The sequence below is a fragment of the Chelonoidis abingdonii genome, chromosome 14, assembly GCF_003597395.2.
Source record: "Chelonoidis abingdonii isolate Lonesome George chromosome 14, CheloAbing_2.0, whole genome shotgun sequence".
Taxonomy (NCBI): Eukaryota; Metazoa; Chordata; order Testudines; family Testudinidae; genus Chelonoidis; species Chelonoidis abingdonii.
In genome coordinates, this window is record NC_133782.1 from 28,091,089 (window position 1) to 28,111,193 (window position 20,105).

The following is a 20,105-nucleotide window of genomic DNA, read 5'->3' on the forward strand; positions in this document are numbered from 1 at the left end:
CAAGTAGTTTAAACCGATATTACAAACCGATGTATAAAATCGTATTTGCGCGTCACAGTGCATCAACAAAAATCGATTGCGCTTATGTCCATGGTCAAGGCTACCATCGATTTCAGGGCGTGCACTGTGGGTAGCTGTTCCTCAGCTATCCGCATAGTTCCCACTTCCCGTGTTGAGAGCACAAGTGCCTGATGGGCAGAAACATTGCCCCGGGTGGCTGCTGGGTACAGCCTCACCCCTCCCTTGTGAAGGCAGGCAGACAACCCTTTGGCGCCTTTTTCGCGCGAGTGCATTTGAGCAAACGCCATAAGCACAGCAATCATATGGACCCTGAGATCACAAAACGGTATTCTGACCGTTGTCAACACCTTGCGGTACTCTCTTTTGCTGCTATACTGAACAATGAACTGCAAAGGCAGGAGGAGAGGAGGAGGCAGCTAATTGACTTGAGCGGCGAAGGAACAGCGATGAACGAGATGGAGCAGGAATTTCTTCCATAACTGCTGGCATCCAGCGTTTTGGAGCTACTGCTATTAACGGGCATCTTACTACCGATTGAACGCGAATTTGGGCACGGGAACAAGCACAGACTGGTGGGTACCGCATTGTTTTGACCGGTGTGGGCGATTCGCAGTGGCTGTGAAACTTTCGTATGCGTAAGCAGCCACTTTCTTTGAACTTTGTGCATGCTTTCCCCTGCCCTGAAACGCCGTAATACAAACAATGAGATCAGCCCTCACAGTGGGAAGCGGTGGCAATAGCCTCTGGAAGCTTTGCCAACGCCAGACCAGCAACCGTCACAGTCGGAAATCAATTGGAGTGGCAAAATCTACTGTGGGGCTGCAGTGATAGCAGTAGGCCAAAGCAATCGTTAGCTTGCTGTCACGAGGTTGGACTCTGGGAAACGTTGCAGGTGAGTGGAGTGGCTTTGCTGCAATGGTTTCCGAACTGTGGTGGGGGCCATAGAATGGAACCATATCCCTATCTTGGCCCAACACACAAGGGACCCAGTACATGAACGCAAGGAGTACCTTTTCAATGGTTGCTGCGCACTATGGTAGGGACCCAAGGGGACGTTTCACCCACATTCCACGTGGGATGGCCAGGAAGGGTTCATGACGCCGCGTCTTCGGAGCACTAGTCTGTTTAAACGGCTGCAGCAAGGGGAATACTTCCCAGACCAGAAAATTACCGTTGGGAATGTCAAATGCCTATAGTTATCCCTGGGGACCGCCTACCCTTGAGCCATGGCTCAGTGAAGGCCATACACAGGCAGACCTGACAGTGGTCAGGAGCTGGTTCAACTACAGGCTTGAGCAGTAGCAGGATGATGCGTAGAATGTGCATTTTGGGCCGTTTAAAAGGGCGTGGCGATCATTACTTTTACTCGCTTCAGACCTCAGCCAAACCCAGCTCCCGCTTGTCTATTGGCTTGCTGTGTGCTCCACAATCTTTGATACTAAGGGGGATGACTATTTATATGGCTGGTGGAGGCTTGAGGCAAATCCCACCATGGCCGCTGAGTAGCGAGCAGGCAGAGACCAGGGCGATTAGAAGAGCACACCTGGAGGCGCTGCGCAATGCGCAGAGAAGCCTTGAAAACGAGTTTAGCATGGCCCAGGGTACAGTGTGACTCTGTTTGCTTCGCCTTGATGAACCCTTCCGCACGTTGATGGACCTTACTCAGTATAAGTAACCACCCTCCCCTTTCATTACAGGTTGGCGAAGGAAATAAATTCTGATAATACGTTAAAATCAATTTATTATTCATTAAAAATAATTATGCATCTGTAAAAATCATAAGTTTTTCTTACTAGATTTCCCTGTACGCAAACCCCTCGCGCCTTTCCGTGTATTCTGTTTTACAAAGGAACTATAAAAAAAGGCAGAGAATTAGGAAGGTGTCCCTGGCTGTGTGCTTTGAAGGAGGGGGAAGGGAAGCTAATTAGCACATTGTAGCGTAATTTACACCTTTTTCCTTGAACTCTGCAGGGTGGGTGGAAGGAGTTAGGCTGGGTGCAGAGCCTTGTCCCCCACGCGTTCTTACACATCTGGGTGAGGGAGATAACTCATACCGGGACGCTTGGGCTTGCAGGGAGGTTACTTACTTTTATACGGGCTGTCAGCGGCACTTCTGCTATCTGTGGCGCGCTCTTCTGAAGAGCACCATTGCGTTGGAGGATTTGTCAGTTGAGGAAACGCAGCGAATGATCCAGCGATTTGCTTTCTCTCCAACCTGCTGGTCTTCCTGCCTAGCCCTCTCATCGTTCACTGGCATCTTCCTGACTGTGCTACCACATCCTTCCAACCATTCTGTTTATCCCTACTCAATTGCGGTTACTTCAATAATCTTTTGTGAACATTTCATCTCGTCTTCTTCTTTTCCTTCCTCCGCCCGTAATCACAGCCTCGCCCTCGTGATGGCATAGTGATCTTCAGAGAATGTGCGAGCTGCATGATGGGGAAGGCAAACCCAGGTGAATAAGTATGTGGAAAGATAACCTTTTACAGACAATTGATTAGACTTTTCACATAGACACTATCCTATAAAACCAGAGCTGACATGTGTCTCTATCAAGGTCGCATTTTGTATCGTTTAAATATTCAGTGTCTTGTGTGCTGTGTGGCACACACACAGACGCAGGTACGGCCCCAACCGTACGGTCACAACGCGGCGATGGTGAAGTGAGCTTTAAATTTTGACTTCGCCGCCGTCATATACACAGTGATTCTATATGAGGCCCTTGCTCCTGTTTAAGAGGAACCTGCAAAGCCCAAACCCGCCTCTTTCACATACCACCAAACAAGAGCGCATGGCTCCTATCATATACGATCGCTGCCGTGCATCCACCCTACATCACCCCGCAGTCGCGTTGCTGGTGGGCAGGGAAGAATCCTGCTTGCCAGAACGCTGAAAACTCGTCGCTATCCCTTCTCCCATCCCCCGTCGCTGCTGGCAGTAGCCCAAAATTATCGCCATGATCTGCCCGCCGTATTATTCATTCCTGATGTTCACAACGGTAACATGGATGATAATCTCTCTCCTGACAATAGGCACACGGGCGGAGGAGGATGATGTTTTGTTTATGCAATGCCTTTCAATGCAATGCCTCAATGCCCTGCAGTTTACCAATGTCTTAGCAAAATGCATGGCGTTGAAGAAGTTTACCTACTATGGGGGACGCGGAGAAGCTGTCTTTGGCCAGGAAATGTTCTCATTATGCATAAGGGTTTTTTGGTCTCCGGTACGATCGATTCATGGAGCATTATGGAGGATTTTCTGCTCCATCCCCAGACTGTTAACGAAATTTTCCTGTAACAGTATGGCTGCGACTAGCCTAGCAAAAATGCCCTGTGTTCAATGGCGATCTAAAAAACCGTCTTGTTTTAATCCGTGTTTGGTACAGAATGAAGGGACACTCTACGGAGGTTTGCTTCATGCTTCACTGTCTGCGGCTTCTCGTTGGGAGGCGGCAAGACTGTAAATCTTGGGTCTCAAAAAGATCCTGCTGTTGGGGTTTACGGACTGCTGCCTGTGGGCTATCACCCAACGCTCATCTTCATACCTCAAAATTCAGTCTCCATCTTCCCCCTCGGCTACATCCTCAGAAGCACCGATTATATTTCAATCCCAAAGTCTGACATCCACGGACAGGGGTGGGGCAACTGGTAGCGCTGAAACCCCAAAAATTGCATTGTAGTCAGCATAAAGCGCAGTGTTTTCGGTGCCAGAGCCTGACCTTCCGTTTGCTTCTCTGGCTCTTCTGGTAACCTGTCTAAAAGTTTCCTATTCACTTTTCCACTCGGCACCTAAGAGGATGTCTCTGCGTGCCTTTATCAGACATAGACTTTGAAAATTCTTTCAAAAACTTTTTCATTTCGTCTTTTGGAACGCAGTGCTGTGGAGCACTTGTGAGTCCTCACCCCAGATAGCGATCAGATCCAGAACCTCCTGTGATGGTCCCAAGCTGCGCTCTCTCGATAATCAGGAGACTGCATTGTGACTGAGTGCAAATGAGGTTCTGTGTGAGTCACCTGTGTGTGCTGATGCTGACCTCATGGTGGACAATCAGCGAAATGGAATTCAAAAGTTCTGGGGGATTCAGGCTTTTTTCCTGTTACTGGCCAGTGTTTCTCTCTTAATCCACATTCGTGTTCTGATGCTATCATTGAGTGGACCCCTGTGACATGGGTTTCTCATTTGAAACCCAAATGGGAGTGGCATCACTTGGGGCAGAGTACAATCGCTCCTTCTAGGGTTTCTAAAAATTGAGTTTATGTTCCTGCCTAGGGACTGTCACTAAGCCACGACTGCCTGCCCTCCAAGTGCCCCCCCCCCCCGCTTATATGTCACGAGTTAAGTCTATCGTGTTTCTATTCTTGTATATCCTGCACGACTTGCATGAACAGAAATGGGGGTGGGCCTGCCCACAGTAGCTGCGGAGGTTGGGGAGAGAGGTGAAGCAAGGTTGTGTTGTTGTTGCACACTGGGGAACCCCTGTTTAATCAGCCACGGAAGTAGGCTGCGCTCTTCTTAATTACACTTGACTCTTCTTCAGCGGAGTAGCCGTGTTTGTCTGGATCTTGTAAAAGCAGCAGAGAATCCTGTGGTACTTTATAGACTAACAACATCTGTTAGTCTATAAGGTGCCACAGGATTTCTTCTGCTGCTTTGACTCTTCTTGTAGTCAGGACTGACTCTTTTTTAGACGCATAAGGGAAGGGATCGACTCAGTGGCCAGTGAGTCAATCCCCAGTTTGGCTTTTGCAAGATTGCCGCCCCCGGCTGATTTTGCCAGGCGGCCTCATGATAGCAGCGGACAGTTCAGGAAGGAGAGGAACTGTAATGTCATTGCCAGTTTTTCTCTGGCAGTTAGAACGGATTACAGAACGACTGAGTAACCATCTCTGCTATCAGTGGCAATAAGCAATTGGTGAATGCTGGTTAGTGTAGCGCATCGGAAGTAGTCGCCTCTGTCTCACAGCATTACGTACACAATGGGACTGGGAAAAACCAAAAAGTCCAGACCGGCTCTCAGTGCGCTGCCCGTGCTATTGTTTCTGCAAGGGCAATCCAGGAGAAAAATGTGCGAAAGGACGTGTTCCTGCCTGATGTTTCTCCCGGAAGCCAATGGAATGACTGATTGACATTTACCCAGAACCCCCCGTGACCATTAACATTAGCTTTATCAGGGGCCGTGGGGACTCATGGAGGACTCGGAAGCGGGGAGTCTGAGGACTCCCGCTATCCCACGTCCTCAGCAGTCTCTACGTTAAAATTATTTGCATTCTTGGCTTTAGCGCCCAGTTGTCTGTAGTTACAACAATCCGGTTCTTTTATGGTTCACGACAGCTATTCAGTTCCTTTCCCTACCCAGCACGAGAATCATGAAAGTTAATATAAGCAATCCTTGGAGTACTTACAATGTCACCCATCTTTGTACTGAATGTACTGATAGAGGCGAATCTGGCAGACACTGAAGAGCCTTAGAGCCTTTGCACAGTGGCAGTATCATACCAATGAAGTGATTCGAAATAATCGTGCAGTGTAGACGTACCCTTACTGTGAACATGGGTAGCTGCTAAATGCTGCCATGTTACTGCTGCTGAGATGTCCTCTCTCTTTCCAACAACCAGGTGCCCTTCAGGTTAGTTGCTAAACTAGTCATGATTTGGCCCAATACCTCCAGCCTGCTCAGATCTAAATATGGGACGGACCCAGAATGGTTCTCAGGATGTTCTTCAAAGTATAAGCCAGCCTGAGAACCCGTGCCTGAGCTTATCTTTAGCAGTCTCAGGTGGCTTGGGCAGCATTAAAATGACAGCTAACACCTCAAACCATTCTACCCAGAAAAACTAGAGCGTTTAGGAAAGATACTATGAAACAGTGTACCCCAAAAAGCACCCTGTAACCCCCATATTCATCATCCACAGACCATTGTGATATTTCTTATAAAGCATGCCATGTAAGATATATGAAAGGTCATGATCTGCTGAAACCCAGTGTTCTGTCAAAATATCTATATTGTTAGTGTGTATAAAGTTATGAGATTTTGCTGTTTGGTTGTTATTGACATAAGTTGTACATTTGGGAGTCATCCACTGCTGATTCTCCAGTGACAACAAAGGCAGTGATCCACACTTGGGGGAGGGCGCATTAAACATCCATTATTCAGTAGGGGAGTTGGGAACTTACAATGCTGTAGAGGGCTTCACAAGCATCACACAATGGGGAATCGTTCCACTCTGTGATGTGGCAAAGCCTATGAGGACATGTCTGGGCTAGTGTTTTCCAGCCACCTGGACTGAGGATATAAAATAGGGGACAGTAGCCTGCAGAGGCTCCAGGCATCAATGCTCCAAACGTGTGCCTGGGGTGGCAAGCCGCGGGGGGAGCCCTGTCAGTCCCTGCGAGGGCAGCAGTCAGGCTGCCTTTGGCGGTGCACCTGCGGGAGGTCTGCCAGTCCCATGGCTTCAGCATCAGGTACGCCAAAGCCGCAGGACTGGCGGACCTCCCACCCGCAAGCCGCCGAAGGCTACCTGCCATGCTTGGGGAGACAAAAAGCTAGAGCTGCCCCTGATGGCAGCATCATAGTTTTACCTTTTCTCCTCTCCCACCTGCACTGGAAGCAACAAGAATGCTGGGAAGACAAAGACTTGAACTGAGGAAACCGGTCCCAGGCTGAAAGGGAAGCCTGGGTGTTAAGGACTGTAACGTACCTGCAACATCCAGTGGGGTGAAAAAAAACTGATCCAAATAGTGCCTAGTCCAATAAGGTTTAGGATTTAGCCTGCGTGCTTACTTTTCATTTGCTTTGGAAACTCTCTCTGACCTTTTGTGCCTACCACTTATAATCACTTTATTTTAGGTAAAATATAAAAGAGATTTTTAGTGTGTTTTGCTTGAAGTGCTTGGAAAATCTCAGCTCAGTTTACAAAGGCAAGTGTCTGTCCTTTCCACACTGAGAGTGGGGTGGACTGGGTAATAAACTAACACTGGTCAGACTTCTGACCAGGACAAGACGGTATATTCCAGGGGAGTAAGGTTGGGAATTTGGGAGAAATGCTGGTACCTTTCTCTGTGTGATTTGTGAATGGTTCTGGGAGCATTCATGCAATTTAGCTGAGTGTGGGGCTCCACGTGCTGTTGTGCTGAGTGATAAGAGTGGCTGGAGAGGTTTGCTACTTGCCACTAGCAAAGCATTATGAAAGACAGCCTAGGCTGGAGAGTTAAGGGGGCACAGCAGTACCCCAGGGATCCTGTGACAGATACCTAACAGTGTCTTTGGCCTAAGCCTGCAGTGAAATCAAATCCCATGCTGGAAAATCCAGGCTTATCACTCATGAATTGTGAGAAGCAGAAAATGGACAAATGGAGGGGGGGGGGGGGGAAATCAAGTGAACTCATGTGGAGAATTAAATAATTAAAGCATTAGGGCAATTGGCAACGAAAGGAGATGAGGTAGTGTTTAGCAGGAAGCGAGGGACAAGTGTCACCATGATTGCATTTAAAATTCAAATCAGCTTAAAACAATGCTAGCTCATGTGTCCATTGCTCAAGTGCATAGAGTGGTAGTAGGGGGCGATAATTATAATGTATGTGATTACACCTTATCAGAAACAGGGAGGCACTACATCATTTCCAAGGGCTGCTAAGAACTGGAGAAGATATCTGAAAACATATCCTCTTTTCAGGGGGCTCTGTTGGTGTTCTTTATTAATTTGGATATGAATAATGAGCTTGGTTGTTCTGATCATAGCTAAACAATATAATTACAGATGGGCAAATCGGTTTGGATAAAATCAGAAGCAACCCAAGCATTTATTATTCACTCTGAGCCCAACTTAAAGCTTCAAATAGGTTCAGAGAAGTTCAGTTCAATTTCCCTTCCATCCCATCATTTCCCTTGCAATGTCAGACCAGATCAGAAAGGGAAATACCAAAATCCCATAAAGAGAACTGTGAGTTTTATCTTCAAGTTAATCAGTGTATGGGGAGGGGAGAGGGGGAAGTATGAGATACTAGAACTAGCTCTAGCATGAGATGAGTTTAGCCCTGCTTTGCAGAGCCAAGGGTTTGGGGTACTTCTCTGAACCTTGTGAAGGTCAATATGACTTGAAATGCTCCATATGGAGACTCACACACGACAATCGGCATTGACACTAGAGCTGAGCAAATAATTGCTTTTTCAGTTCAATGGCAGAGCCAAAAAACAAACAAAATTGGTTTGTTTCAAACCAAAACTAAAAAGTTCTTGCTTTGTTTTATGACGCCTGAAATTAAAACAAATTGGTGGATTGAAACGTTGTGAACACCGATTTTAAAATGACAAGCCATTTAGCAAGTGTCATTTCAAATGAAAATGTTTTGACCACTTCCCTTTTCTTTTTCCCCTGCTGAAATTATTCACCAAATTCAACCCCAGTTTGTGAAGAGTTTTGGTGCCCTGAAAAAGGTGTATTTTGCAGCTAAGTTATTAGTTGCTGAACATTTTTTGCCCAGCTCTAATTGGCACCGCATCTCCAGCCACCCAGCTTACTCCACCTAGATGCAGCTTCAAGAGCTCCTGGTAGTCATAGGCTGTCCTGGGCAGGCCCTTTCACAAGCCCAAGCATAGGAGAGGAGTCCCAAATCATTTACCCAACTACAGAAATTCTCTGGTGCTGTGGGCTAAAGAGCATCTCATGGGCAGGTTGGGTCATAGATCACTGTAACTTATGAGCACCTCTTGGCTCCTCTAAATCAGTGGCTCTGAACCAGGGGTATTCAGAGGTCTTCCAGGGAGTACGTTAACTCATCTAGATACAGTATTTGCCTAGTTTTACAACAGACAACATGAAAAGCAATAGCTAAGTCAGTACAAACTAAAATTTCGTACAGAATGTTTATACTGCCCTATACACTAGATCAGTATTTCTCAGCCTGGGGGTTGCGATGTACTTTATAATTACATGGTATAAATGAGAAAGTCAGCAATTGTTCAGTAACAGTGTGCTGGGACACTTGTATTTTTAAGTGAGGTGAAGCTTAGGCTTTGCAAGACAAGTCAGCCTCCTGAAAGGGGTCCAGTAGTCTGGGAAGGTTGAGAACCACTGCTCTAAATTAGACTCAGAACCACACTGGACCCCTGAGCAGCCCAGAATATGGAAGGCACAAAAGTATATTTTCTCCCAAGCATCCTGGGCTTGGGCTCCAAATCTCAGCCTAAGATCCTAGCTCAATTAACTTGGCTCCTTTAAAATAAGGAAGTTTTAATTAAAAAAAATGTTACCTCGCCAAGGGGTAGAAGTAATGGAGCTACAGCTATAGTTGTAGTTATGATTCTGTATAATGTTAATTCATCAATAAAGTTTGACAAAACTTAGGCCCTCTACAGTCTGTCCAGGGGAGTCAAGAAGTGACTGATTCATGCAAATGGTAGCTCCTATCACCACCAGATCATATGCTGAATTCACACCTGGATAGGTCATCACCATTGTCTCTCAGTAGGTTTGAGACTTGAAACAGCCAGTACAGAGGTGAAGCTGACTTTCCCCCTCCCTCTCTCCCTTTGCCTCTTCCCCCCCACCCCACCCGAATTGAAATTTCTTACTTTTCAGGCCTTTTCATTTCTCACAGCTAGTTAACACAACAGTCAGTGACAGAGTAAATCCTAGCAAGTCCATCAGGGGAGGGTAATGCTCATATCAGAGTTGCTTCCAGACTTTCTTCCGTGGAGAGTTTGTAAAGAACAAAGGGTGAAGTATTTGGGAATCCTGTGAAAAAACAAGGGTTGAAACAAACATCAGCTGAAACGAATTTTGCTTTCCCCACCAGGGTAACTATGCCAGTTACAGTGTAAGCCTGTAGCAGATGTGTCAAATGAATGATGGGCCAGACCTACACCTCTGGATATATTTTAATAGCCCACATATGCAGATTGTGCAGAGAGTAAGCTCTCATTTTAAGAAAAGCATACATTTCTATTTTTGCAGCCACAAGGAATAAACCTCCCCAACAAAACAGATACAGCATTGTCTTTCTGCATTGCAGACTTCCTGGAACAATGGCTTTTCCTATTTATGTAAGCCTCTCCATGGGAGATGGATTGAGGGGAGTATGTCATGCCATATTTACCTCATGGCCCACTGACTACAACTCAGGATGGAATCTGGGCCTCTCCACTGAATGAGTTTAACACTGTGACAGGGTTCAACTCACCACCACTGGGGTCTCCTGCTGGTCTCTCCAGGAATTAGCCCTTGACTGCTGTAGAGCACCCTCGATGTGTAGCGTCTGGCCCATCATCTCTGCTGCTGCCCTAGGACCCATGTGGCACCCTCTCCAGGACAATCTTCATCCACTTCAGGACACTGCCCTCCAGCAGTGGCCACTAGTCTAGTCTCACCCCCTTCTAGGGTGGGGGGAGGTGTTAACAGCAGTCTCTGTCTGCAGTCTCTGCCTCACTGGCCAACCACAACCCTGTAGTCTAGCCCCTTATCTCAGGGGCAAGTTGTGGTCTATTTCAGTCCCTCAACAGCGAGGTGCAGTGCAAAAGGGGAAGGGGGAGCAGGCCCCCTTACTATTCTGGGTCCCACCTCAGGGAATCTATAGCAGCAACCTCCCTCTTCCTTTTTCCCTCCCACTCTTGCCTGCCTTGTTTCCCCTAGGCCACTTTCCCCTTTGGCCCCATGCACCTCCTCAACCCTTTTCAGCAGGACCACAGCCTGGCAGGTAATGGGCTAGAACTCCTATCTTCTCCCCTAAGCTTGCCCAGCACTGCTCTGTCCAAGGTGCTACTCCTTTCATGAAAAGCCAGTCCTTCTCCCTTGCTGGCTAGGGAGTAACTGCTGTTGCCACACCTAGGCAATCTTTATATAGGACCTAGCCCAGTCCTGATTGGCTGCCTTATCTCCTGCCCTGATTGGCTCTCCCCAGGCCTTCACTGATTGGCTGCTGGTCAACACAGCCTCTCTAGCCTGGTTCAGCCCTTTTTCTCAGGGCATAAGGCACTGCCCCACCACGGACACCTTGACCTGCAATCATTGAGACCTTCCCATGCTATAGTATGGACAGGGTGGGCTGCACTTTCCACTGAAAGCTCAGAACTCCAGCATGCTCTACCACTACAATATATCCCAAAGGAGGGATATTTTACTCTGAGTTGATGGGTCAATTGACTGATGTGAGAGGTTTCTTTACACTGGCTCAGATATTCTAGTTGGGGCAGCATATTAGGATCTTTGAAATATTCCAGTTTCATTGTATGTTTTGCAACACTCCAGCTTCCAGACTTGAGCACTTAAAACATAGATATGAAAATATTGCATTGAGGGTGCTGGCTAGGACTCGGAGCCATTAAAATGGATTATCACAGGCTCTCACTGGGGAAGGAGAGGAAGAGAAAGGGGCAACAAGCAATGGAGCTACTTTAACAAACTAAACCATGGGGGATTCAGTTCTGTTTAGATAAACCTACTAAAGTTTAAATGCTTCACTACAGCTTATCAAGATGTTGGTCTGGAAATCTTGCTAAAAAGCTCTCTAGTACTTCCTCATTTAATACAGGTTAGAAATACAACAGCTTTCACTGCAGTATTTTTATTTCTGATCTGGATTTTTGTGACCATTTAAAAAAATTAACCTATAATTTTACTTTTTCCACTGACACAGGATTTGCTAACCACTGAAAAGAAAATGGGATTTAAGTAGATTCTTTTCATGCTTACCAGATCATAGGAAAATCTCTTGGAGACATGGGAACTTTAGTAATGTCTGGGGTGGGAAAGAGAGAGAGAAAGAAATTTCACTCAGGTCAAAACTCACCAGGCTTCAGATTGCATGCCAAGCTGAATCTCAGGCTGGGTTTGCAAAGCTTCCCTCCCAGCAGAGCCAAGTTATGGTTCAGAGTAAGTTGGTGCTTACAGCTGATTTTTGCTTTGAGTGACATTCAAAGGGTGAAGAGATTAGCCCTGCAAAACTAGGGAGGGCGTATGTGGATCAGTGATAACCCAATGCTTTGACTTCCACACAGTTCTAGTCTCCAGCTAGTCTTTCACACTCACGTCCTCAGTACCTCATTTTACCTCCTTTAAGTCATCTTAGGGGAAATAATGACAAATGGAGGTAAAAATAGACTTGTACAGTGGTGAATCCTTAAAATTCCACCTGTCCTACATGGGTAAGTTCCATTAAGCCTCCAAGCAAAGATTCCTCCTCTACAAGCAGGAATTGTTTTAAATCCTGCAGCTTCAAATAATCAGGGAAATTATGCTGCTGAGCTATTTCACCCGAGCCTTAGAGTTTTGAAAGTTTTTCCCCATAGATTCCAAGGCTATAAGGTACCATTGTGATCATCTAGTCTGATCTCCTGTATGCCACAGGCAATAGAATTTCCACCAAATAATTCCTAGAACAGATTCTTTAAAAAAAACCATCCAATCTTGATTTCAAAATGGCCAGTGATGGAGAATTCACAACAACCCTTTCCAAGTTGTTCCAGGAATTTCCCTTATTTAAAATTTACACCTTCTCTCTGAATTTGTTTAGCTTCAACTTCCAACCACTGGATCATGTCATACCTTCCCCTGCTAGACTGAAGAGCCCATCATCAGATTTGTTCCTCACATACATACTTACAAACTGTAATCGAATCGCCCCTTGACCACTCACATTGTTAAACTAAGTAAACAGACTCAAGAAGCTCATTTACCAGAAGGCATTTTCTACTCCTTTAATCGCTCTGATTGCTCTTCTTTGCTCTCTCTAATTTGTCAACATCTTTTCAATTGCAGGCACCAGAACCAGTCAAAGGATTCCAGCAGCCAAATACTAGTGCCAAATACAGAGGTAAAATAACCTCTCTACTCTTACTCAAGCTGCTTCTGTTTATACACTCCAGAATTGCATTAGCCCTTTTGGCCACAGCATCTGAGTGGGACCTCACATTCAGCTGATTATCCACCATGATCCTCAAATCTTCTTCAGAGTCCCTGCTTTCCAGGGTAGATTCCCTCATCCTGAAAGTATGGCTGATATTCTTTGTTCCTCGATCAATACATTTACATTTAACCCTATTGAAAAACATTTTTGCTTGGACCCAGTGATTACCAAGAGATCCAGATCACTCTGAATCAGTGAACTGTCCTCTTCATTATTTACCACTCACTCCATTTTTCAGTCATCTGCACACTTCATGAGTGATGATTTTATGTTTTCTTCCAGGTCACAGATAAAATGTTAAATAGCATAAAATATATTCTTCATGAGTGTTTCTCTAGGACCTATGAACATGGAGGGGAGTCATCTTGCCTGTGTAGTTTTGACTCTGAGCCAAACATATAGCTAATGCACCCTTATGCATGTACACACACACTCTTGTCTCCACAAGAGGAACGAACTTGTTTTCACATGCAGTCTTGTGCTGGTGTTACTGTACCCTACAGACCTCTCCCCATAAACTGAAACAGTTTGCAAGCAAATCTTGGTATGAAAAGCTCTTTAGAATGATTTGCCTCCTGTGACAAGAGTATGAGGCTACCAAGATAAAAACAGCCTGGGGGTCCCAGTTGTAGAAGGAGATACTCTATTGTTTAAGCTTAAATTTTGTGGTCTGTAAATGGTTCTGGATTGCTAGATGAGAGCTAGGTTAAAATGGATTTAAGGTTGAGAATATTAGTTGTTTCAGGTAAAATACTGTGCATGAGAGGGCTGCTGTAATTATCTCCAAAACAAACAGTTTAATCTCAGGAAAGGTTAAAATGTAAATGCAGCTTAGTTCCTTATGGTGTCACTGTTCCTTATTTAGTGTGACTAGTTCTGCTTAGAGTTTAAGTGTGATTTCCAACTCACCCCCTCCAAGATTTGCCTATGGTTCTTCGGTAAAGAGTAATTATGGGGTGATAATGGGACATGGAGGGCAGTGGAGTGATAGGACCTCTCTGGTTTTAGTTCAAATCTCTCACCTCTGATTCAGCAATTCAGATTGGCTTATTTTGTCTCCAGCAAGGTCTGGTGATTGTACACCTGAGAGAAGGGTGGGTAATTTGAGTTGTTCGACTGGTCAGTAGTTCACAAACACAGGCAATGGGATTTTAGGCACTTTTGGAAGTATTATGAAAAGGACATTGCAGAATATGGAATAACTTTAGTTGAACTTCAAGAGTCAGACTTTGTTTGCATGAGAGGAGTTCTCTCCACCTTATAAGAGGACATCATGTGACAAAGAGGCACAGTAGAAACAGCAGATATCTTTATCAGACTGCTCCAGCACAAGCTAGTCCTACTTTCACTTTTGCATAGTAATGCAATTACAGCTGCGCAGATAACAGATTTCTCAGTTCACTGAGTTCTAGAAGAGAGAAAAATTCAGACTGAGTTGAACTTAAAACCAATTTATCATACATGAAAGACCCCCAAAACTTTGAAGAATTGTTGGGCGGGGGTGTGTAAATGAAGTGTTGCATTGAACCAAAAACAAGACAGAAATTTAAACATACAAATCCAAGGAAAGAGACACAAATGAGTGAGGAAAGTGCCCTAACCACAGTGGTATTGGTTTAAGATGCTCCTCTGCCTCCTCCTGTTTGCTGAAGCTACCCAAACAATTGGTTGCTGAAGCCATACAGTGGATTAGTGTTGAACTCAAACAGCTGTTGTCAGCCTTAAATGGCCTTGCTTTGGTAAATGAGGAGCTCAAAAAAAACCTTTCTCCTCAGCTCTAAATCATAATTCTCCCCCCCCCCCCCCCCCGAATCTCCTATGAGTAGAGCTGGCTGGAAAGTGGAATTTGAGTTGAACAGCCAAAAGGCTCTTGCTCTGATCCCCCATAAGCTCAGCAATGCTAATCGCAAACTAGGTTAGATGTGCCACTAGTGCGATAGAAGTTGGTTTATCAAATTAGATTAGTTTCAAGCTTTGGATGGGGTATACTAGGTCTTTAATAAAAAGTGCTTGACTATTGAAGAGGTGGTCAGTTAGCTAGGGGGAAGGAGAAGGACAAGGAAATCTATCCAAGAAGTGGTTGTGTGCTGAAGGTTTATTTTTTAAAGTAGAAATATTAGTCAAAATACATAGTCACTATCCAAAGGAAAAGATATCCCCTTTCAGTAGGTCAGTATCATTCTTACACCTGAATCATAGGCCTTTGCTACTAGCTACAATACTTCCCCCTAAGGGAACAAGTCTTTCAACAAGTGCTTAAGACTAGCAGGGGTATAAGACATCCTCTACAGCCAAGTTAATTGTTACAAGTTCAGTCTTAATTCTGCTTCTGGCCTATGGAGGCTAGTGTTCTGGGAAGTAAATCTTCTGTTGTGTCCTGCTGAAAGTATATGCTTCTGCTTACTCCCTTGCTACTTGCCCTTATTCCAAGGTGTTAGCAAGTGGTGGCTGATGAGTCAGTTTAGTGCTGCACCGAGTACAGCCTCTACACCTGGTTTAAAGAGGAATTTCATACTTGCTAGAATAGTTAGACTGCAGCCTTTTGGATTTTCTGTTTAGGTACTTCAGGACTACTGTGGCTATGGTGCTCTTGTGTATGATCTCAGAGGGCTACTCCAGCAACATTCAGTGCAACTTTTCCTGGCCATCCTGGAGCTTCTGATCAGCTCCCTGCTTCACAGATTCAACCTGGAGGGGAAGAGCCAGAGAGTTTGGAATTAGGTAGGAAAGGTTCTGTCAGTGATTAAGAGACTAGATGGAGACAACAGGTTATGAAGCAGCCAACATCAGCACAATGAGAAGACTGAAAAGTAGCAAGAGCAAAAGGACCCATCAGAATTAAGTTTCACACTAAAGTTGCCTCTGCTGCATCAGTAATGGTGTGTGGTAGCCAAGAAGGAGGCTAGACTAGGAGGTTGTCTAGCTATACCTACCAGGTCAATGGTGTGACAAAGCTGCAAGAGGGACTCCTGCATGCCCTGCCATGAGTGTCTCATGTTGTCCACAGAATAGAGTAAGTGCACCGCCAGAGCTTAGTGGAAAGACCCCAGATGCACAAAATTCTTCTGCTGCTCTTGCATAGAAGCCATTTCAGTCCCCTCCAAAGAGTGTTTGCCAGATTAGCTGATGGGGGATGGAGAATAGGGTTAAGCATCCTGGCCAAGCAGACCCTCACTATTTGTGAGCATAAGCCCTCGTTATACCTGGAGCCTGTTCTCTGGAATAGTAGGGACACACCACTTGCCACACCAGAGTTAAAGTGAAGAAATCCTATTACATTGTACCCAAGTGTGTAACTCAGCCTCAACACCAAATACCCTAGGTGGGGAGTTACCCCAAGGCCATCCCAGATTTTTTTTAAAAAAAACTGATGTTACTTTTGGCCATAGCTCCATTTTAATAGTTTGTCAGGAACAGGACTAGATTTGAAAGTCCAAGTTACTGGGAGTCACTTAGACCAATTGGACAAGTTCTTAGTGGACAGTTTAATGTATGCAGGGTATTATATGCTGTTAATAGACAATGGCTTGAACACATGTTGAAAACCAGGTCCTGCTCAGGATGCCCAGGAATCTCAGTAGCAATATTCAGACTGGCTCCACTGATTTCCATAAAGGTTTGGAACACTGTTGCAGAATCATTTTGACTTTCCTTTGAAAAGACGGAGAGGAGTAGACTGACATTGCTCAAGTGGAAGCTGAAGGCTAATGATCCTTTTTGGATTGCCATTACGAGTTCTTCCCTTAACATTGCCCTCCCTTTCACACCCATCACACATAAAAGGAGACTACACCTTGAAACTAGGGCATATCCACATTTTACTAAAGTGGTATAAGTATTCTCTGGCCTAGTTCTTCACCTATGATGGGGAGATAATGATCCACCAGTTCTTCAGATTTCCTCAGCATGGCTTGTGCTCCCATCACAGCCATCTGACCCATTATGGCATGCATGACTGTGCTCATACCACTGGTCACCATTCACCTGGCAGCCTCCATGCTGTCCTGAAAAGCTTCCTTACATCTACTACCTCTAACATTCTTTTGACCATGGCATCTGCTGCTTTGGAAGACACCACCAAGTCTTTGGTGTCTGATAGAACCTAGAGGAATGAGGAGCGGTTATGTCATATCAACTGACATCTACTCTGATGCATCTCAAGTTACAGATACCAAATCATATGGTAGGTAGCTTTATATTCCTTTGTGCATGGAGGGAAGGTTGCATATAGAGAGCCTTTGTATCAAGGCTTGGACACAAGTGTCAGCAGAGAAACAGAAGTTCTCAAATAAACTAACAGGTAGTTTTCACTATAGCCAGCCTGGGATAAATAGCTCTCTGACAGGACTATTTTACAATCATGATGTAGCATAGCACCTCTCCTAAACAGAACCAGCCTCCCACCACCCCCCATTGCAGCAGCTACCTGAAGCACATTCATACCTTATCAGCTGGTTGTTGCAGAATTGGTAGTGTCTCCTCTAGTTTATCTAGTCCCTTACATGCATACTCATTTATTACTGCAACTGTAGAACGATTCAGAGGCAGGGATCGTGAGTTCAGTTTCCTGACTCTGTGTTGCAAGTTCTGACACCCCCTGCCCATCTTACTTCTACACAGACGCCCTGGATGGTGACACCATCTCTGAATTAGAAAGGTTTCCAGCACTTCAGCTAATAGTCCTGGATAGAACTATGCAAATAACTATTTTTGGTGTGCTGGCAATTCCAAAAAGTCAAGTCATCAAATGAAGTGTTTTGCTCAACCCAAAGCGAAATGGTCTGCTGTAGAGTTTAGTGATTGTTTTTGAAAATCATGGGAGACAGGAGAGATTCCAGAAGACTGGAAAAGGGCAAATATAGTACCCATCTATAAAAAGGAAAATAAAAAACAACCCAGGAAACTAAAACCACTTAGTTTAGCTTCTGTGCCAGGGAAGATAATGGAGCAAGTAATTAAGGAAATCTGCAAACACTTGGAAGGTGTTACGGTGATAGGGAATAGCCAGCATGGATTTGTAAAGAACAAATCATGTCAAACCAATCTGATAACTTTCTTTGATAGGATAACAAGTCTTGTGGATAAGAGAGAAGCAGTGGATGTGCTATACCTAGACTTTAATAAAGCATTTGATAGTCTCACATGATATTCTTATCAATAAACTAGGCAAATACAACTTAGATGGGGCTACTATAAGGTAGGTGCATAACTGGCTGGATAACCATACGCAGAGTAGTTATTAATGGTTCCCAATCCTGCTGGAAAGGTATAACAAGTGGGGTTCTGCAGGGCTCTGTTTTGGGACCGTTTCTGTTCAATAGCTTCATCGACGACTTAGATATTGGCACAGAAAATACGCTTATTAAGTTTGCAGATGATACCAAACTGGGAGGGATTGCAACTGCTTTGGATGATAGGGTCATAATTCAAAATGATCTGAACAAATTGAAGAAATGGTCTGAGGTAAACAGGATGAAGTTTAAGACAAATGCAAAGTGCTCCACTTAGGAAGGAACAATCAGTTTCACATATACAGAATGGGAAGGGATGGTCTAGGAAGGAGTACGGCAGAAAGGAATCTAGGGGTTATAGTGGACCACAAGCTAAATATGGGTCAGCATAATGCTGTTTTGCAAAAAAGCAAACATGATTCTGGGATGTATTAATAGGCGTGTTGTGAACAAGACATGAAGTCATTCTTCCACTCTACTGTGCGCTGGTTAGGCCTCAACTCGAGTATTGTGTCCAGTTCTGGGCACCACATTTTGAGAAAGATGTGAAGAAATTGGAGAGGGTCCAGAAAAGAGCAACAAGAATGATTAAAAGGTCTAGAGAACATGACCTATGAAGGAAGGCTGAAAGAATTGGGTTTGTTTAGTCTGGAAAAGTGAAGACAGAGGGGACATGATAGCAGTTTTCAGGTATCTAAAAGGGTGTCATAAGGAGGAGGAAGAAAACTTGTTCATCTTAGCCTCTTAGGATAGAGCAAGAAGCAATGGGATTGAAGTGCAGCAAGGGAGGTTTAGGTTGGACATTAGGAGAAAGAGTTCCTAACTGTCAGGGTGGTTAAACATTGGAATAAACTGCCTGGGGAGGTTGTGGAATCTCCATCTCTGGAGATATTTAAGAGTAGGTTAGATAAACAATCAGGGATGGCCTAGACAGTATTTGGTCCTGCCATGAGGGCAGGGGACGGACTCAACCTCTCGAGGTCCCTTCCAGCCCTAGAATCTATGAATAAGATAGAAGTTGAACTGAAAAAAGTTTTTCCAGTTCAAGACAACTTTTGTTTCAAGAGGGTCAAAGTGAATCATTTTGACATGAACTCAGCAAAATTGACACATATGCAAAGTGTTCCCAGATCAGCCCCTGACACCCCATTAATAGTTTTTCTGGGGGACAAAAGTCTCACCAGCTATAGACCTAAATTGTAGAAACAGCTCAGCATCAGAGACATTATATGAAGCCAGCCAGGATACACAGAGTTAATGCTTCCTCCAAGTTTGCCCCTCTCTCCTCAGATATCCTGTGGCTCACACTCATTGCCTTTATCACAAATCTTGAGTCAGATCACGCCACATTTCAAAATGGTTTACCCCCATTACCCTGTATGGAGTTTAAATGTTCTCAAGATGGTTGAGACTTGCAGGTCCTGCTGTAATGTGAGCAGAAACACACCAGACTCCCTGGGTTTGAGCAAAGAGCAGTCCACCACCCAGAAGTCCTTCACTTTATATTCCTCCTCTAACATGTTCTGGCCTTCTCTGGGGTGTGGTGATGCAGTCCATATGCTTTGTAGAAATAGGTTATGAGTGTAAATATGATGCAACTGGAATAGGTGGTTATGCAAAAGGTCTCATTACAAAGCTTATAATTACTGAGTGTGTTCATTGTATTTGTATGAATGTATCATTCTTATATCTGAAACTAGGAATATATAGTGTAACTCTGAGGTCCTATTGTAATTAGGCAAAATGTGGGCCATTAAGGGTGGTTTAGAACCTTGATGGCTCCCACTGACTAGGACAATTGACTGGAGATGGCTCTGTTTACATGTAAGCCTTCCGGTATACCAGTGAATGGCTATTGAAGTCTCACAGGACATGTGAGCTTGTCACATGATATTGGAATCCATCTTAAACCTAGTGCTTTCCCAGTTAGGAGAGGTGGGAACCCTGAGAGA